This window comes from Aulostomus chinensis, chromosome 3 (genome assembly GCF_037954235.1).
Source record: "Aulostomus chinensis isolate RoL2024-O1b breed Wild chromosome 3, RoL_Achi_v1.0, whole genome shotgun sequence".
In the NCBI taxonomy this organism is placed as follows: domain Eukaryota; kingdom Metazoa; phylum Chordata; class Actinopteri; order Syngnathiformes; family Aulostomidae; genus Aulostomus; species Aulostomus chinensis.
This window is the reverse complement of record NC_141322.1, coordinates 31,823,048-31,840,222: the sequence shown is the minus strand read 5'-3', so window position 1 is coordinate 31,840,222 and position 17,175 is coordinate 31,823,048. Positions and strand designations below refer to the sequence as shown.

Genomic DNA, 17,175 nt, shown 5'->3' with positions numbered 1-17,175 from the left:
CTCTGTGCAGTAATGATTGGAAGAACCTGAGACCCCCCTGAGACCACAGGGGAGAGGGAGGGAGGGAGACGTACGGCCTGATCGATACCTTTTAACAGGAAGGGGCTCTCAGTTCACATTATAGATCTCTCTCTCTCTCTCTCTCTCTCTCTCTCTCTCTCTCACACACACCTTGAACACTGAGTGTTACCTGGCAGCGTTCATCTCTTATTCTTTCTTAGTGAGAACCAAGATGCGCAGGTCAGTGCTTCAGTGTCTCCTCTGCCACTCACTGAGGCCACGCCCCCCTCAGATCTTTATATAATTCTCTGTCAGTCACAAGCGTCACCAGTCAATCAAATATTAAGGCTACTGCAGTGTTTGACCCTCGAACTCAACAGGTCCCACCCAACGCCAGAGCGGCTCAGGTTCCATAAGTACCACCCCCAAGCACACGGCTCATATGCTCCGCCTCCTCCTCTCATATCGGTGGGAGGAGCACTGTAGCTGCATATTCGGTGTGGTCGCCGCGCTGGCGTCCCCCCTGCTATGGTGATGTTTGTGCTACTTATGCTAATGACCCTCATTTGCTTTGCCTTCCTGGGGTCTTACGTCTCACACGCTGAGTCATGCCGCTCGGTCGCCACTGTGACTCAGCGGTTGTGTATCTGCTCCAGATTTTCTCTCATCGCCACAAGATGAGGTGACGTTTGCACTCGCAGCTTTGCCTCACTCAAACTAACGGATGCTTCCTCTGTCCCGGCATTTCTCCTTCATCGTTCCTCTCTGGAAACCGAAGGGAAACAAAGCCAGCGATGGTTCTTCAGCACGAAGTGACAAAAATTTCACCTCATTTTTATTCAAACATAAGAAATTTAAAAAAGACCACTGTTCCTTTCTTCATAAATCATACCTTTCCTTTCAATAACGTTTAATCAGTTCATTTCTTGATGGTCAAACGTTGTGAATCACTGATCATTCATCTGGTTTTGCTGCAGAAAAATAAAATAACGTGTTTTCTTTAGGACGAAAGAAGACAAAAATTGATGTCACTGATCCGACTTTGCTGTTTTTAAATTTTCATGTCTTGTACACCTTCAAATGATTCAATTGATGACTTCTGAGTCCAGAGGTTAGCTTCTGTTTCCAGAAATCAAGTCAATTTTAAGGTGGGAAAGATGATAAAAAAAAGCTGTCTGATAACAACCAAAAAGAAATGATTAAATAGAACTTTTTAAAAAGTAGCGGGGAAAAAATTGGGAGAATTGAATTGAATTAAAAACCATAGACCTTTTTTAAAAACATGAACTCAAGATGATGTGTTCATAAAATTTTACTCACACATGACCAAGACTGCTCCACGCCAACTTTGATTCTGAGAAATCCAAACTATTCCAGCATGCATTGGATTAAAATGGTGGTCTGATTCGTCAGGAACGTGAACCAATGAATGAACCACAGAGTTTCCTCACCGCTGAAGCAGCCATGTATGACAGGTGGAGCCTGGTCCAGAATCAGAGAAGTTATGATAAATACCAGAGCCACCCGTCACCTCACCTGGACTGACTCAGCCAATCCAGGCGGAACCTCAAAATCAAACCTGATCCAAGCTAGGACTCCAATCAGGAGTCAGGAATCCCTGCAGCTGACAGCAGGATTCCTGATCCGCTTCTGGACTGAAACATTTGGGAAGCTGCATCCGCCCAGCGCGTGTGCCCAACCATTCCATTGTGATTCCAAGCCACAGAGCGAGTGACAGCCGTTTCCCAAAATAGCTTGTTAAATATTTTAGTAAGTCAGATGGGATCATGAGGAGGAAGAGGAGGAGGAGAGGGTGAGATGGAGAGAAGGAAAACATCCGTGTAAGCTACACAAAAATGCTGAATGATGAAGAGTCAATGTTGTGTTGAGTCACGCTGCTGCAGGTTACGCTGACCCGGCATTAAACGCACTTTCTCCGTACGTGTGGCGTTCCCAGGAAGTGGGACGAAGAGACAGATGAGACACTCGGAGACAGAGACCAACGAAAATAACAGAGCGAGAAAGTCTGCTCTCTTCAAACCACAGGGCCTGGTCGCCAAAGCTCAGTTGCCATGTTCAAGACACAAAGAGCATTACCCTGCAGGCGCTTTACACACACACACACACACACACACACACACACACACACTCTCTTAAGTGCACATGTGCCAACCTCGTTCAATGCCCGACCACATTCGCCGCCTCATCAAATCTACTGCTGGCTGCTTGCAGCTGCTGAATGATTTTATAGCTGCAAGTTTAAAGTCGCTCAGTGAACAAAAGCTGGAGAAGCTTTGCAGCAGCAACGTTGACGTCCGCCGCTGGTGGAGCCGCCGCCGCCGTCCACTCTGCAACGCTGATTCAACATCAGCACTTGGATACGCAGCTGCGATGGTGCAGTGCTCCACATTCCTACTGAGATCAGCACTAATTAGTTAATGGGTTCTGCAATATCTACTTCTCTGCTCTAAGTGACGTGACAAACATGAACACATGCAGTCATGTTTCACATCATTGATGTATGAATGATGGAAGTAGCAATGACAGACATGATTCTTTACAAAATGAAGCTTCTCTGTGCACTATTGTTCAAATGTATGAAATTGTTTCTTTGCAGGGCGGCCGGGTGGAGCAGTGGTCCTCCCTGTGGCCCCCATCAAGAAGGTTGTGGGTGGAGCAGTGGTCCTCCCTGTGGCCCCCCATCAAGAAGGTTGTGGGTGGAGCAGTGGTCCTCCCTGTGGCCCCCCAGCAAGAAGGTTGTGGGTGGAGCCCCGGCTGCAGCACGGGGTCTTTCTGGGTGAGTCTCCATGTTCTCCCTGTTCCTGCTGGGTTCTCTCTGGTACTCCAGCTTCCTCCACAGTCCAAAGACATCAAGAGGGACCAGGTTAATCCAGACTCTAAATTGACCGTAGGCGTGGCTGGGAGAGCCAATGGTTGTCTGTCTCTATGTGTTGGCCCTGCCATGGACTGGTGACCTGTCCAGGGGGAAGGCTGCTGGGATAGGCTCCACCCCCACCACCCTCAACAGAAGGAGAAGGGGAACATGGAGGGATGGATGATGGGATAGGCTCCACCCCCACCACCCTCAACAGAAGGAGAAGGGGAACATGGAGGGATGGATGATGGGATAGGCTCCACCCCCCCCCTCCCCCTAGGAACAAGCAGAAGAAAATGTATGGATGTTTCTTTGCAGTAATTTTTCATGAACATCCGACCGATGGAGAGGTTTTGACCTGCTGAGCCACACCAGCAGGTCAAGTCACCAGTGAGGATCAGGGCGATGTAGGACGTTTGGGTTCGCCGCTAAAACAAATCACACTGAGGTTGTGGAAGAGGAGTTTACTAGGAAGATATGACACCAGAAATACCACATGATCACAGTGACCTTTGACCTTGACCACCAAAATCTGAAGTGTACTTGAAGACCAAGGCTCGTCAGGACCAGCTCGTCTATTCATGGCTGCTCCTTTGATGTTGTTGTTTACTGATTCACTTGAAAGATTAGAGGCTGCTTTCACTCCTAATTGGTATTTACATTTGCTGATTAGAAAAAAAGATGAAAATTAATTGAAATGAACCAATTTCTCCTTCTACATCTGTCACTGTCTTTGAAGAGAGTGCGTGTGTGCGTGTGTGTGCGCGCGTGTGTGCGCGTGTGCACACACACGTCTCAAGTCTACATGGATGCATTCAAACTAGGTCAGCATAATCAATTTGCCACCACAAACATCCTCTCAAATCTAATAATAGAACAAGAGTTTAGTGAGAATAAGACACACAGCGAGCGCATGATTGTGTGTGTGAGTGTGTGTGAGAGAGAGAGAGAGAGAATGATGGGAAGATGGAGACGTGCTGCGTGAATGAGGCTCAAGAGTAGGAAGATGGAAGTAGACTGGGAGGAGGAGGACTGGATGGGAATTTTGTCTTGAAAAGAGAAGCGGTTGCCTGGTGTATCCAGTGTAATATTACACACACACACACACACCAGCCCTCCTTTTGTGTGTGTGTGTGTGTATCGATCAGTTCTGGGAAGAGCGCGCTGTGGTCAGACTGTCAGTCAGCTATTTATGACGAGCTCTAATTCTCTCTGTCCATCCATCGTCCCCCCTCTCATTACTTAGCCAGGAGGTCATGTGATCAGCGGCCTGTGTCTGGTAGCAGAGTGCCAGTGAGCTGATTTTAGTGAATTACAACCTCCGATGATGTCATGAACACACCTCACTGCTCTTCTACGTTCCCAGTTTCACTTTCATCAACAAACGTTCTTTTTCCTATCACATTTCAGAAGTTAGAGAAAGTTAACATGATTTATAAATAACAATAATAATAATTATAATAATAATAATAGATTCAGTCAATTTCACCCCCAAAAATATATATTACATTTCAAGTACTCCCTAATAGAAGTTTTTCCCTCCTGCATCGCTTCTTAGTGACTCCAGAATGCAGGAAGAATCAGCCATGTCTGATTAGCTTCAAGCTAACGGTGACTGACGGCTAACAGCATGTAAACTGTCCAGAAACGTCCATTCATCAACTCTCCAGGTGGTCTGGTAGAATCCTTGATCCAGATGGAGGATCGGGATCCACTCAAAGTTCAGAATGACATCGTTCATGGGCTGATGACCGAATAATCGAGAAAATTGATTGTTTAACCTCGATCAGTCACTCCTGTTTCTGGGTCAGCAGAGGAATCCAGGAGCCTTGTTGGCTATGTGCCACAATCAAGAGCAGAAAAACAGCAGCCTCAGTGCTGCTTGTTTCCACAGATCTTTCTGGTATACTGGACTTGCTAACGTTACATTAGCTAACTTGGCTAAAATTCATGTCATCATTTAACAGTTACTGAGGTTAACAGCTGGTAACATAATGAAAGGGTTAAGTAACGTCAGCATTTCTTAATCAGACTTATCATACAGGCGGCACGGTGGTGCAGTGGTTAGCACCCCGTCCAGGGTGAACCCCGCCTCTCGCCCAAAAGCCGCTGGGATAGGCTCCAGCCCCCCGCCACCCTGAACAGGATAAGCAGAAGAAAAACACCAGACTGATGCTGCAGACCAACTGGCCACTTCCCGTTAGCTGCTCAAGCTATCTGACCAAACCAACCCAACGGCTACGGTCACGCTAGGAACAACTCACCCACTGGTTTACAGCTCGACTGATTTAAGTCCTTTGGGCCTCACGAGCATCTCATCTATCAAGAGATCAATGAACCATGAAGCTGCGGGAGTCAAAATGCCACCACCGAGTTTTACCGTCCTGGGACCTTTAAAACTCTGGCGTGTTATCTGGTGATACCGTACCAGGCTGGCGGTGCAACCCAGAAGGTGTGCCCTCAGATGGGTCTTTATTTATTCATCCGTGCATCTGGAAATGTTGGCGGTGATGATTTATTCATGATCCAAACCCTCACTCACTAAACCCTGATACACCTGGTCCGTGGGTCTCTGGTCCGGTCCGACGCAGCTACGTCCGTCCATGAGCCCCCAATCTCATTAAATCACTCGCCATCCCGCCTTCATTTACGAGACCTCGTTGGTAAACCTTTGTCTCCCCCCGTCCCTCAGCTGGACCCAGAAAGGACATTAGCAGATTAAAGTGAGAGAGATGAATGTCCTCCAGCTGCTTCCTCCCTCCAACCTCCCTCCATCCGCAACAGGACTTTTCATTTTGACTTCTTTTCCCTTCATTTCTCTCTCCAAGCGTTGGCTGGTTATTGCGAGTCAGAGGAGCCATTTCTAAAAGCTTCTTTTATATCTGTGTTCCTCGGCTCCTCCATTTATCTCCTTTTCCATCATTCTCGCTTTCACTCTCACTCTAAATTTCCATTTCCCTGCTGTTTCCTTGATCCGTTTACATCCCTCCATTTCCTTCATCTTAACTGTCTCCTCCACTGTCCGTCTCGCTGGTGTGTTTATGTCTGCGCGCGTCTGTTCCTAATGATGGACGTGTGTCTGACTCGGCTGCTTACGTGTCTCTGACTCGGCTGCTGCAGTAACACCGTTTCTCAGCTCTAAACTCTAGTTGACGGCCGGGTGACGTGACAGCTCGGTGACTTGTTTACGCCACTGCGGCTGAACTGAGCAATCAGCAGCTCAACTTGTCAAAAGTGGCATGACTCAGCAGTTCTCTGGAACTGCAGCCAGAAATCACAGGAAATAAAAGAGGTTAATAATCCGCTGGTGCTGCGTTGAGATGCTGAGGGACTGATGTAGAAACAGATCAGCCAGTGAAATAGATGCATCTTTTATGACACTCTGGCGTCGCTGTGGAGGAGGTGGTCCACTAATCCTGCCTCCCCGCGGTGAAGCGTCCTTCAGCGAGACACCGGCGCCTCCTGAGGGGTAACATTTGAAAAGAGCTTTCAAGAAAGCAAAAAAAACCACCCAACCTTAATTGACATTTAAGTGACGAATGCCGTCAAACAGCTGTCGTTATGAGCAGAGGAAAACAGGAAATCAGATGATGCCAGGAAACAGCGAGGACCTTCGTGAAAGGAGGGAGATGGAGAATAAACACCTGACTGAAGGTCAGTCAGGTGACAGATGTGGTCCATCCCCACTCGCCACACGAGACATGTCGCTCTCCAGACTCCAGGAACTGACTCTCATCTGAGAGGTGTGTTTCTGTCCTGTTAGTTAATTGTTGACGGACTGACAGGTAGAAAAATGGCGTGTTTACAGCTCCCATCCTGCAGCGTCTTTACAGGTGAGAGACAGACAAACGCTGACGGAGCCTTCAGCCGGCCTGACAAAACCTGGCTGTGTGTGTGAGATTAGAATGAACCGAAAGTCACTCGTAGTATCTAACACGTAAGTTTCCCTACGGGGCTGACGAGGACACAGCTGAAGTAAACAGGACAGGAAGTAAACACGCTCAAACAGGAAGCAACCGCAGCAGAGACGCAAAGTCCCAGACAGTCCAAATGGGACTGTAACAGATACACATTGTCATGTTTGCTCAGACATTGAACATCTTTGCAGAACACAAACACACACGCGCGCGCACACACACACACACAAATATCTCAGCGCTCGAAAGAACCTTTAATTAAAAAAGTGAATCAATGGCTGTTTCTCATCTCTGCTCAGTGGAAGCTTGTTGTGTCGACACAATACATTGACCTGTTTCCCTTCACACACACACACACACACACACACACACACCCCCTCAAACTCCTGTGATAGGAGTCCACATGATAGATGGCATCTGCAGAGGTTGTGTGTCAACCACAGGTCGCACACATCACACAGTTGCAAATTAATGTGGTGTACACACACAACACACACACACTTTTGTCCGATTAGAACCCACCACCCTCAGACGCTGCTTGGGAAATCCAGGCTGAAGCAGCAGTTGTGATGCTGCGGGCGGCGAGGCGCTCAGGTCGCAATCTGAGTTAAAGCTCTAGTTTCTGCTTGAAGCTTCCCTGAACCTCAGGGTCCACCTGACAAGCAGGCCAACATGGAGGGGAGGCAGGAGCTCAGGGGCTTCTCTTATATTTATCCATCAGTTGTGTGATTTGATACTCCACTGACCGCTGTAGGCATTTATCCACATTTGGAGGAAGTTTGAATTCTTCGGTTGCTGGTCCAACTAAAAACTACAGGACTTTGTTTGGAAAACTTAATTCATTTTTAGGGATTTTATAGAGAAAATGGAGTTGATTTATCCTAACAGTTATAGACGAATTCATCAATGGTGGAAACAAACACGAGGAAGCCCATATTTTAATTTTTTGGGAAAAATGACTTAAGCTTGAATTACATCACACCACCAAATCAGATCCTAACAGTCGACGGCCTCTAAACAACTTTATTCTACACATCTGATTTAATATTGATCCAAATCAGGAACACAGCCAAGCGACGATGAGCAGAACAGACAGAAAAAGAGAGCGAGGGACATTTGTTGTCCTTTATGAAGAGCAACTCGAAGGGCGTTTCTCTCTGCGGAGGACGGTGCTACAAACCAAGCCTTGTTTCTTTGCCAGCAGCAGTGAAACAATGAAATCAGTGTTCGGCAGCAGCGCATTCATGACTTCTCAGGAATGCAGCTCTGTTTCTCCACGTTTTTATTCATGTATCTCTGTGCTTCACAGGCACTTATGGACGAGGACGTTTGCTGAGCTTTTGTTTTGTCTCAGCCACCCGATGAGCTGCACAATCTGGAAAAGAGGTGTGACTGTTGCAGAAATAAGAAGCACAAGTTCACACCTCCACCAAGGTGCGCTGACCCTTGATCAAGGTGCAGTGACCCCAAATCCAATATGTCCTCCTCCCTGCAGTAACGCCATTTACCTTCATCTCCCTGTATTCCCAGCAACCTGTCACCAAGCTCTGAATGTGGTTCTGACCACGCTTGAAACTATCTGGTCCACCCATTCAGAGGAGAACATCGACGTGTCCCCAGGTGGCGCTATGAATCATCCAACCATCCATCAATCCCTCCAACCCTCCCTCCATGTTCTCCCTCTTCTCCTTTTGAGGGTGGTGGGGGTGGAGCCTATCCCAGCAGCCTTCCCCCTGGACAGGTCACCAGTCCATGGCAGGGCCAACACATAGAGACAGACAACCATTGGCTCTCCCAGCCACGCCTACGGTCAATTTAGAGTCTGGATTAACCTGGTCCCTCTTGATGTCTTTGGACTGTGGAGGAAGCTGGAGTACCAGAGAGAACCCAGCAGGAACAGGGAGAACATGGAGACTCACCCAGAAAGACCCCGTGCTGCAGCCGGGGCTCCACCCACAACCTTCTTGATGGGGGGCCACGGTGAGGACCACTGCTCCACCGGGCCGCCCCCCATATTAAGTCATGGTAGTGAAACGCTGCACCACCTTATTGATATTGAGGTGTTTATTGCGATGACATATTATATTCGATTCGTGTCCGTATCACGCAGCTCTACGCTCCCATGCTAGCCTTGTTAGCGGTCAAACATCTGGCCAAAAACAGCAGGTTCTGCTGGCAGAAACACAGCTACAAATTTGCCAAAGTCTTGCTCCGTTTTCGAAGAAGTTCCACCACATCGCTCATAGGAATGATGAGGTAATTGATTGGCGTGTAGATGTGAAGACCCATTCATGCTCATCTTGTGCTTCTGCTTTGCCCTCAAGTAAATCAGAACCAGGAACCAAACAGAAGAAGCTGCGTTGATCAGGGCGGATGTGGTGACACCGTCAGAAACACTTGAGAGCAGGATGCTTGGAAATGTTTACTTGCTGCTTCCCAGCCAAGACTTGTTGTCGGTTTCCATTGCATCGGTGCTCCAACATGACACATGATCTGTTTTGAAGCCAAATGTGCGTCGCTCTTCTCATCCTCTTCTCATCTGGAAATAATAGGGTTTAAAGGTGGAATCCACTTCCAAAAATGTCAGTGTCATACAACATGTTTAACCTTCGACTTGTCTGCCACTGTTTGAGGTGCCTTTGTTCTCCATGGTGAGTTGTGGAGCAGCACCAGGTCAGACCCGAGTCAGCAGCCTGGTGTCCCTCCATCGTTGTCCAGGTAGAAACATTCCCAGAGAACCGTAATCATAAATAAAACAGTAAAGTTATGGGACACTTGTGAACTCTGTCGTCTTCTTGTGTCACACATTCGAGGAAGCTAGTAAAGGTTTCAGGGGGGACGATCTGATGGCGAGGATCTGGTCTCCAGATCCTCGCCATCAGATCAGGTGCTGACTCCACCAGGACACCAGGAAGACTGACTGCACCCCAACTGTTTGTTCTGACATCCTCTCATCATCCTCCATGCCACAGCGCCTCAGTCCAAACACACCGAAGACAGTTTCTGGCAGTTTCACGGACTTGTTCTGTCATCAGCGGCGTTTCCTGGGGCTCTGAGACTTGGATTAACGTCACAAAAAGCAAAGACACAGCGTTGCGCTGGGCAGGTTGACCCAGATCTTGACTGGCTGGTCCTGCGTTACACATGAGAGGGACGTGCTGCTGCTCTGCTCCATTCCTCAGGTGACAGGAGAACGGGGCTGGAGCTGCGAGTCCAGCAGCAGGGACTCGAGAACCAGAACCAAGCTGCATCTTTGAGGTTTGCTGACAGAGAACCATTGAAGATGGTTTGCTCCTAGTTTCTGTTAGGAGGATGTCTCCCGTTACTTCTGCCAAAGCAGCTTGCGATTTTGTTTGTCTGCCAGCAGGATAAAGATAAAATCACGAGGCCGACTCTCACCAAACAAGGTAGAGGGGTGGAGCCTGAGCCAGAGAAGAGAGTGTTAAATTTTGGGTCAGATGATTCATAGCTCTAGGCTAACTGGATGTTCTAAATTGACCGTAGGCGTGGCTGGGAGAGCCAATGGTTGTCTGTCTCTATGTGTTGGCCCTGCCATGGACTGGTGACCTGTCCAGGGGGAAGGCTGCTGGGATAGGCTCCACCCCCACCACCCTCAACAGGAGGAGAGGGGGAACATGGAGGGAGGGATGATGGATGGATGATGGAGGGATGGATGGATGGAGGGATGATGGATGGATGTCTTAATTTAGGGAACCTAATCATCTCCACTTGCTTGAAATGATTTTGAACCTTATCCTCAGAGATTGGATGTCCGTCTCGTTAGTTTCACGCTTCCCTTAGGAACTGGACATCTCTGTTTGATTGGTTGTTTTGCCAGGGGTGGAGGTTGCAGAGGCGCACAGCCCAGCAGAGCTGAGGAGTCCTCACACGCCACAGAAAAGCTGCAATGATGTCATTTAGGAGACGCCATGTGCTCCCTTTCTGGCACTGCGCGTCTCCATCCTTGTCTCTTCCTTTCTCTGGGGAGTTGAAGTGCATTAGGCTAAGAGGCTCTCCGGCACACTCAGGCCCCGCCCTCCTGCTCTACAATCACTGAGAGTGGGATGATGATGGAGTCTCTACATCCACCAGTGACCACATGCGCAGTCAAACCACCCTCAATAACTGAGGCGTTGACGGTAACAGCAGAAACGTCGTCGCGCCAACGTAATGTTGCCTCTCTTCTGGATGAGAAGGCTGTGTGTTGGGGGGTTGATCACTCAAATACACGTGATGAGTGTTGGGAACATGAAGGATCCGTCGGCCAACTGAACGTCTGTCTCATGAATAATCGGCCGATCCCAGCTTGAGAAGTCGGCTTGACTCGGTTCATCTGGAGCCAACGGACTCTCTGTGGAACGAGAGTGCAGCTAGAAAAGTCCAGACGTCGTCAACAACAACAACAACAACAGCAGCAGCTGGATGCGAGTAAATTACATCATGGAGCCAGAGTGGAACAGGGAGGGACGCTATGAAACGAAGAGATATGAAAGAAAAGAGGAGAAGACAGAGGAGGAAGCTGGAGGGAGACATCCTCACTAATTCATAGGTGTCTGAATTTCAATTAACGCTGACCTCAATTTCTGAGAGTGAGCGAGAGAACGAGCAGCAACACGAGGAGGATCAACAGGGACGGCTTACGTAAAAAAAGGGCATTCATGGAAAATATTTGGTTTGTCTGCTGATGTGAACAAAGCTTCCTTTCTTCATCCACAGCTGAATGTTTGTCTCAGTGCTGGTGAGAGACCAGCTACAGGACCGAGATCCCGCCTGGAATCAGTGCAAAGGCCCAGAACGAATAAAAGACGAAATTTCATGAAGTTGCGGGGGGGGGGGGGGGGGGGTTTACAGACCTGGGCTTCTGGACCCCAAGGTGACCCTAAATAATCTGCAGGCCTGTTTGCAGTCACTTTCTGCACCCTTTAACAAAGCACACCAGATCCATCCACGGTCATAAAGGATATGAGCTGTTAGAACAATTAGACTTCACATCTATCTCCTCACTGAGGCGGTCATGTGACAACGCGGCCCTCCAGCCATACATAACAGGTTCTATCCAGATATTTCAGCTCAGGTTAAACACAACATCTGACATCCCTGATTTGATCCTCAGAAAATTTCATTCCAACGGAACCATAAAGCGACTGGTTGGCCATTCCTGCCTCTGGAGAGGTCTGCTTCTGCCTGTGGTCGAGCTACTTTGCTAATCCCCCGTCTCCCCAGCTGGTTAGTAACGGAGATGACGAGTAACTCAGGCATTACAAGACGGTGACCGGGGGCCGAGCGGTCCGTCCCGTCCCTCAGTGACATCACACAGTACCTTTCTGTTAGTTGCCCTCCGATATTCTCTGTGAGGCTGGTTTCTGTCGTTCGAGCCTTGAGGAACCGATTTCCTAGCAGAACTCATGGAACCAGGGGTTTCATCAGGAAATTCAATGACAGCATCTCCACTTTCATCTGGTTTTCTTGGTCTCTCATCTTCTTCATGGAAAGCTTTGAGAGTCTCTGATGTTTTACTCACATCAAACAGATGCCACTTCTCCTCGCTTCATTCTCAAGCTGCATCGCCCAAACAGGCCCAGCTAATTCATTTAGCGCAGGAGATGGTGGCGTGCTCGCCCCTGGCCGCCGCGCAAGTGGTGCTGTGATCAGTATCAGCGACGCACCTGAGCGTGATGTTTACATCCAGATAACCATTACTTAAACACACACACACACGCACGCACACACACACACACACACACACACACACACACACACACAAAAATGTACAATTAGCTACACACTTTCCCAGCTGCAGGGCTCACCATCATCTTTGAACTCCAGTGTTGACGAAAACAGAATAAATTAGCAGTGATGCCAAGTGTGTGTATGTCTGTGTGTGTGTGTGTGTGTGTGTGTGGGTGCATGCGAGAACGCAGATATTCCAGTTATTGTGTGTGTGCTGGCACTCGGCCTCTATTGTGTGCGTGTGTGTGCATGTACATGGCGGCATGTGTGGTCACGTGTGTTCCTAACAAGCGCTGGCTGCCACCCCTCCACTCTCCTTATCTCAACGAGCACCGGTGCATTCCTCGATGCGAACAACAAGCAGCCATCGGCACCGGACGCCTTTTCTCTCTCGCTGTGCTGCCGTTTGTCTGTCCTATAAATAGGTCATTACTTTGAAATGTAAGTATGCTCCCTAAAATCCCCTCCCCTTTCTCTTTCTCTCTCTCACACACACACACACACACACACACGCGTGTGCGTAGCCCACCTCCCCACCAACTGAAGCCAGATTAAACTCTTTAAAGAGGCTGTTTGATGTGGCTGGTTGATATGCAGCTTGTGATGTTCAGCTCAGTCGCTGCGATTCATGGGATCGTAGGTGTCTTTACAGGACAGGAACCTTTTGCTTTGATCAAACATGGACGATTCGGTTCTAAATGATCGATAAAGATGAGCTGTCAGAACTGGTCCAACACTCAGAGACGGCAGAGATAAGAAGTCAAGCTAATTGTGAACATAATTGCATGGTGATAGCAAAGATTCCTGATGTTACGTCTTCCAACTGTTTTTAACTTTTCTGGTCAGGTTTCAAACACAAGAACAACATTCCAGCTTTGTTCGTGATCACTGAGGGTTTGGGTTGGAAAAAAGAGCTGCAGGAGTGAGTCGCAAAGCCTTCCTCAAGTCCAAGTCAACGACCTGAAATCAGGTGTGTGGTTAAGAGCAGCTGAAGATAAGTTCTAGAACATCAGATCCACCAGTAAACACCAGACCGGTGGATGGTGGAGGTTCAGTTCTACATCAGATCCACCAGTAAACACCAGACCGGTGGAGGGTGGAGGTTCAGTTCTACATCAGATCCACCAGTAAACACCAGACCGGTGGAGGGTGGAGGTTCAGTTCTACATCAGATCCACCAGTAAACACCAGACCGGTGGATGGTGGAGGTTCAGTTCTACATCAGATCCACCAGTAAACACCAGACCGGTGGATGGTGGAGGTTCAGTTCTACATCAGATCCACCAGTAAACACCAGACCGGTGGATGGTGGAGGTTCAGTTCTACATCAGATCCACCAGTAAACACCAGACCGGTGGATGGTGGAGGTTCAGTTCTACATCAGATCCACCAGTAAACACCAGACCGGTGGATGGTGGAGGTTCAGTTCTACATCAGATCCACCAGTAAACACCAGACCGGTGGATGGTGGAGGTTCAGTTCTACATCAGATCCATCAGTAAACACCAGACTGGTGGATGGTGGAGGTTCAGTTCTACATCAGATCCACCAGTAAACACCAGACTGGTGGATGGTGGAGGTTCAGTTCTACATCAGATCCACCAGTAAACACCAGACCGGTGGATGGTGGAGGTTCAGTTCTACATCAGATCCACCAGTAAACACCAGACTGGTGGATGGTGGAGGTTCAGTTCTACATCAGACCCACCAGTAAACACCAGACTGGTGTTCAGAGGGTTCATCAGTGAAGGTGATCTTGATGAACTGAACCTGGAAGATCATCAACTTTTGTTCACCAGAGCCGATTTACTGGTTCAATCACCACAATCACATGGAGCGATCCTATTGGCTGCTGGGGGAGGAACCAGGAGATGACCATTTCCTGTTGGACAACAAACACTCCTCTATCAATACCTTTTCACCAAATACCTCAATATCAACACTGTGACTTGATCATTGCATCATCCATTATTGGGATTTGAACTGAAACTTCTAAAATGGTGAATCTTCCTTCCTTACTTCCTGTTTTTTACAGTATGAAACAGTCGCCGTTACATTCAGTTTTGATCAAAAGTGCCAACAGTATTGAAGTTTTTTTCATCCTCGCAGACGTTCAGTCTGACAGAGGTGATGTGAGTTTTTGTTTGATTCAAACTGAGACAGAACTGAACCATCAGCCGTGTTCATCTCAGTTGTGATTCATGTGTCATCACCGGGCCGTCGTAGCTGGAGGGCGTTAGCGCCGCGCTCATGAGGCTCCAGCGGCCTCGCTAACCATGTGACGCTGTGAGAGTAAACTGGACCAAATAAGGAGGCACCTCCAGGCTCACAGCTCGGCTGTAACGGTACCAGTCGGACTGACACAATCGGACCTTTGTCTTATTGAGAGCCATCTTCATATTTGGTTCCTCCTAATTATGTAACAGGTCTGATCCAGAACCTGCAGTACAGAGACGGATCCGTGTCACATTAAGTTCTGACTTAAACACATCCCAGGGTTACTTTGGCTCTGCTTTGGATGAGATTACCTTCTGCTGGGTGTTACAACCCTGCAGTGACACTACCAGCCCCCCCCCCCCCCCCAACACACACACACACACGGCCAGCAGAAGGTGGGCTCCAGTGTCTCCAAACTGAGCTGCTGATGTAACGACGGACCATCTGTGCATCTTAAGGGGAGATGGAACCTGACCGGGGGGGGGGGGGGGGGGGCACATCTGCTCACACTGGGCTGGATCGATAGATCTAGACAGATGTGATGGATGCAGTGAAAACGACTGGACATCAACAGAAGTGTCAGGTGAAGTAGGAGGATGTTTACCTGAAGTCACAGGTAACAAGTTCAGGGGCGGAGCCCGGGGGGGGGGTCTCATGGTTCTAACTGAAGGTTCTTTGATTCATAACTTCAAGTTTCCTTCTTTGATTAGCAACATTTCATTCATGCGCACTTTGATTGACAGCTGACAATCAGGAAGCGTTCAGGAATTCTGTTTCCTGTCATCAGATGGAATCTGATGGTTGTCAGCCACCATTATCAAACAAGGTGACTTGGCCACGCCTCCTTAGAACATGACATCACTGCCAGTGACTACCTCCTGTGTTACTATTAAACTGTGACACCTTACAATAAAAGTAAATTAATAACAGCTCTTACTTACCAAGTACTACTAGTGCTCATGCTGAGTGTGTGTGTGTGTGTGTGTGTGTGTGTGTGTGTGGTGGGGGTCCACAGAGATTAATGAATGGTTAATTAAACCTTAATCACTCATAACTAAATATTATTCCTGTGACCAGTGAAGCATTTCACAGCATGTCACAACTACTGACCCGGACCCTCCCGGGTCCACAGAACCCCCCCCCCCCCCCCCCCCCCCCCCCGGGTCCACCACAGCCTCCCTGGACCCTTCCGACACAACACGAGCGCCCGTCCCTGCCTATTAACAGGAACAATCCCGCAGCAGCTGCGGGGCTGCGATGACGGACCTGGCAACAGAAGAAGCTCGCGAGGGCGAACCGAGCCGTGGTTCTCTGGAAGTTCACCTCGGTAATGCCGTCCTGCTCACGCGCCACGAGCACCAAACTCCCGGGAACGTCGCTCCCCCTGAGATAAGGAGTCGACCACCATCGCAACTCCGCCGGTACCGACCTCCCTGCGCGTTCCTCGCCCCGCACATGCTGCCTGAGCCCCGCTAACCGACCGAGAGGAACCGGGATTCTCTTACCGTGAAGAGGAAGAAGAAGAAGATGAAGATGAAGACTCCGAAATGCGGGATGAAGAGATTAATAATCCGTAGTTGGTCTCTGCATCGCTGGAGGAGAGGAGGAGAGGAGGAGGAAGCAGCTGCTGCTGTGAGGGAGTAATCCGACTGTCAGTGACAATAGTGGGGGGGCGGGGGGCGTCCTATTAGAGACACTGGGATTGATTGTTACAGGAAATAAGGCAGTTAGTGTTTCCTGGGGGGGGGGGGGGGGGGCTGTCAATAACTGAGCACGTGAATATGAAGGAGGAAGGAGCCGGCGACTGATGTACGGAGGCCACGAGCGGCCACATTGGAGGGACACAACACAGGTCTCGGGCCAGAGGTTGCACCTCAGCTGAGCTGCCTGCTCACAGAGAGAAAGACGAGGCCACGGGACTTTACTTGTTCCCTCAATTTAATTACTTCCGGGTTTTTTGTTGTTTTTTTAACATCTTGTTGCCAGGCAGAAGTTAAATTGAGGGGATAGGTCCTTTATTGACCTCAGAATAAGTCCACTGTGGTACTGTGTGTACATGTGGTACTGTGTGTGTACACGTGGTACTGTGTGTACATGTGGTACTGTGTGTACATGTGGTACTGTGTGTACATGTGGTACTGTGTATATTAAACCACTTGTTCCCTCAACACAGTTAATTCACTTCGGGATTGAGTTACTGTGACCATGAGTTCGCTGAATGGAGGGAAAAAGTTCTGTCTTGTGACCCGTAGAAACCAGACTACAGGAGCTCCACCCACCAGGGTCTGATTCCCTGATCAGAAACAAGGCCCGCCTACTCAAGCACACGTCAGTGACGTCTGTGGGCTCCACATTCACCACGCTTTCCCTCCAACTCGCAGCCTCCCCGCCGAGGGAAGCTTCTTCAAGGTTTGTAGCCTAAAATGATGAAAAGAC

General features: G+C 48.8%; 1 protein-coding gene across 4 annotated transcripts in view; it reads right to left on the bottom strand.

Annotated features, from left to right (window-relative positions):
• Positions 1 to 16,389, bottom strand: part of pcbp4 (poly(rC) binding protein 4) — a 77,160-nt gene extending 60,771 nt beyond the window's left edge. For 3 of the 4 annotated variants that reach the window (XR_015112212.1, XM_086200444.1, XM_086200446.1), the window contains exon 1: positions 16,245 to 16,389. The gene's annotated coding sequence lies outside the window, so the exon portion shown is untranslated. Of the gene's footprint in view, positions 38 to 190; positions 253 to 16,244 lie in introns of those variants that run through there. The other variant, XM_086200445.1, reaches the window with a different exon arrangement.
• Between the last annotated feature and the right edge of the window lie 786 nt (positions 16,390 to 17,175).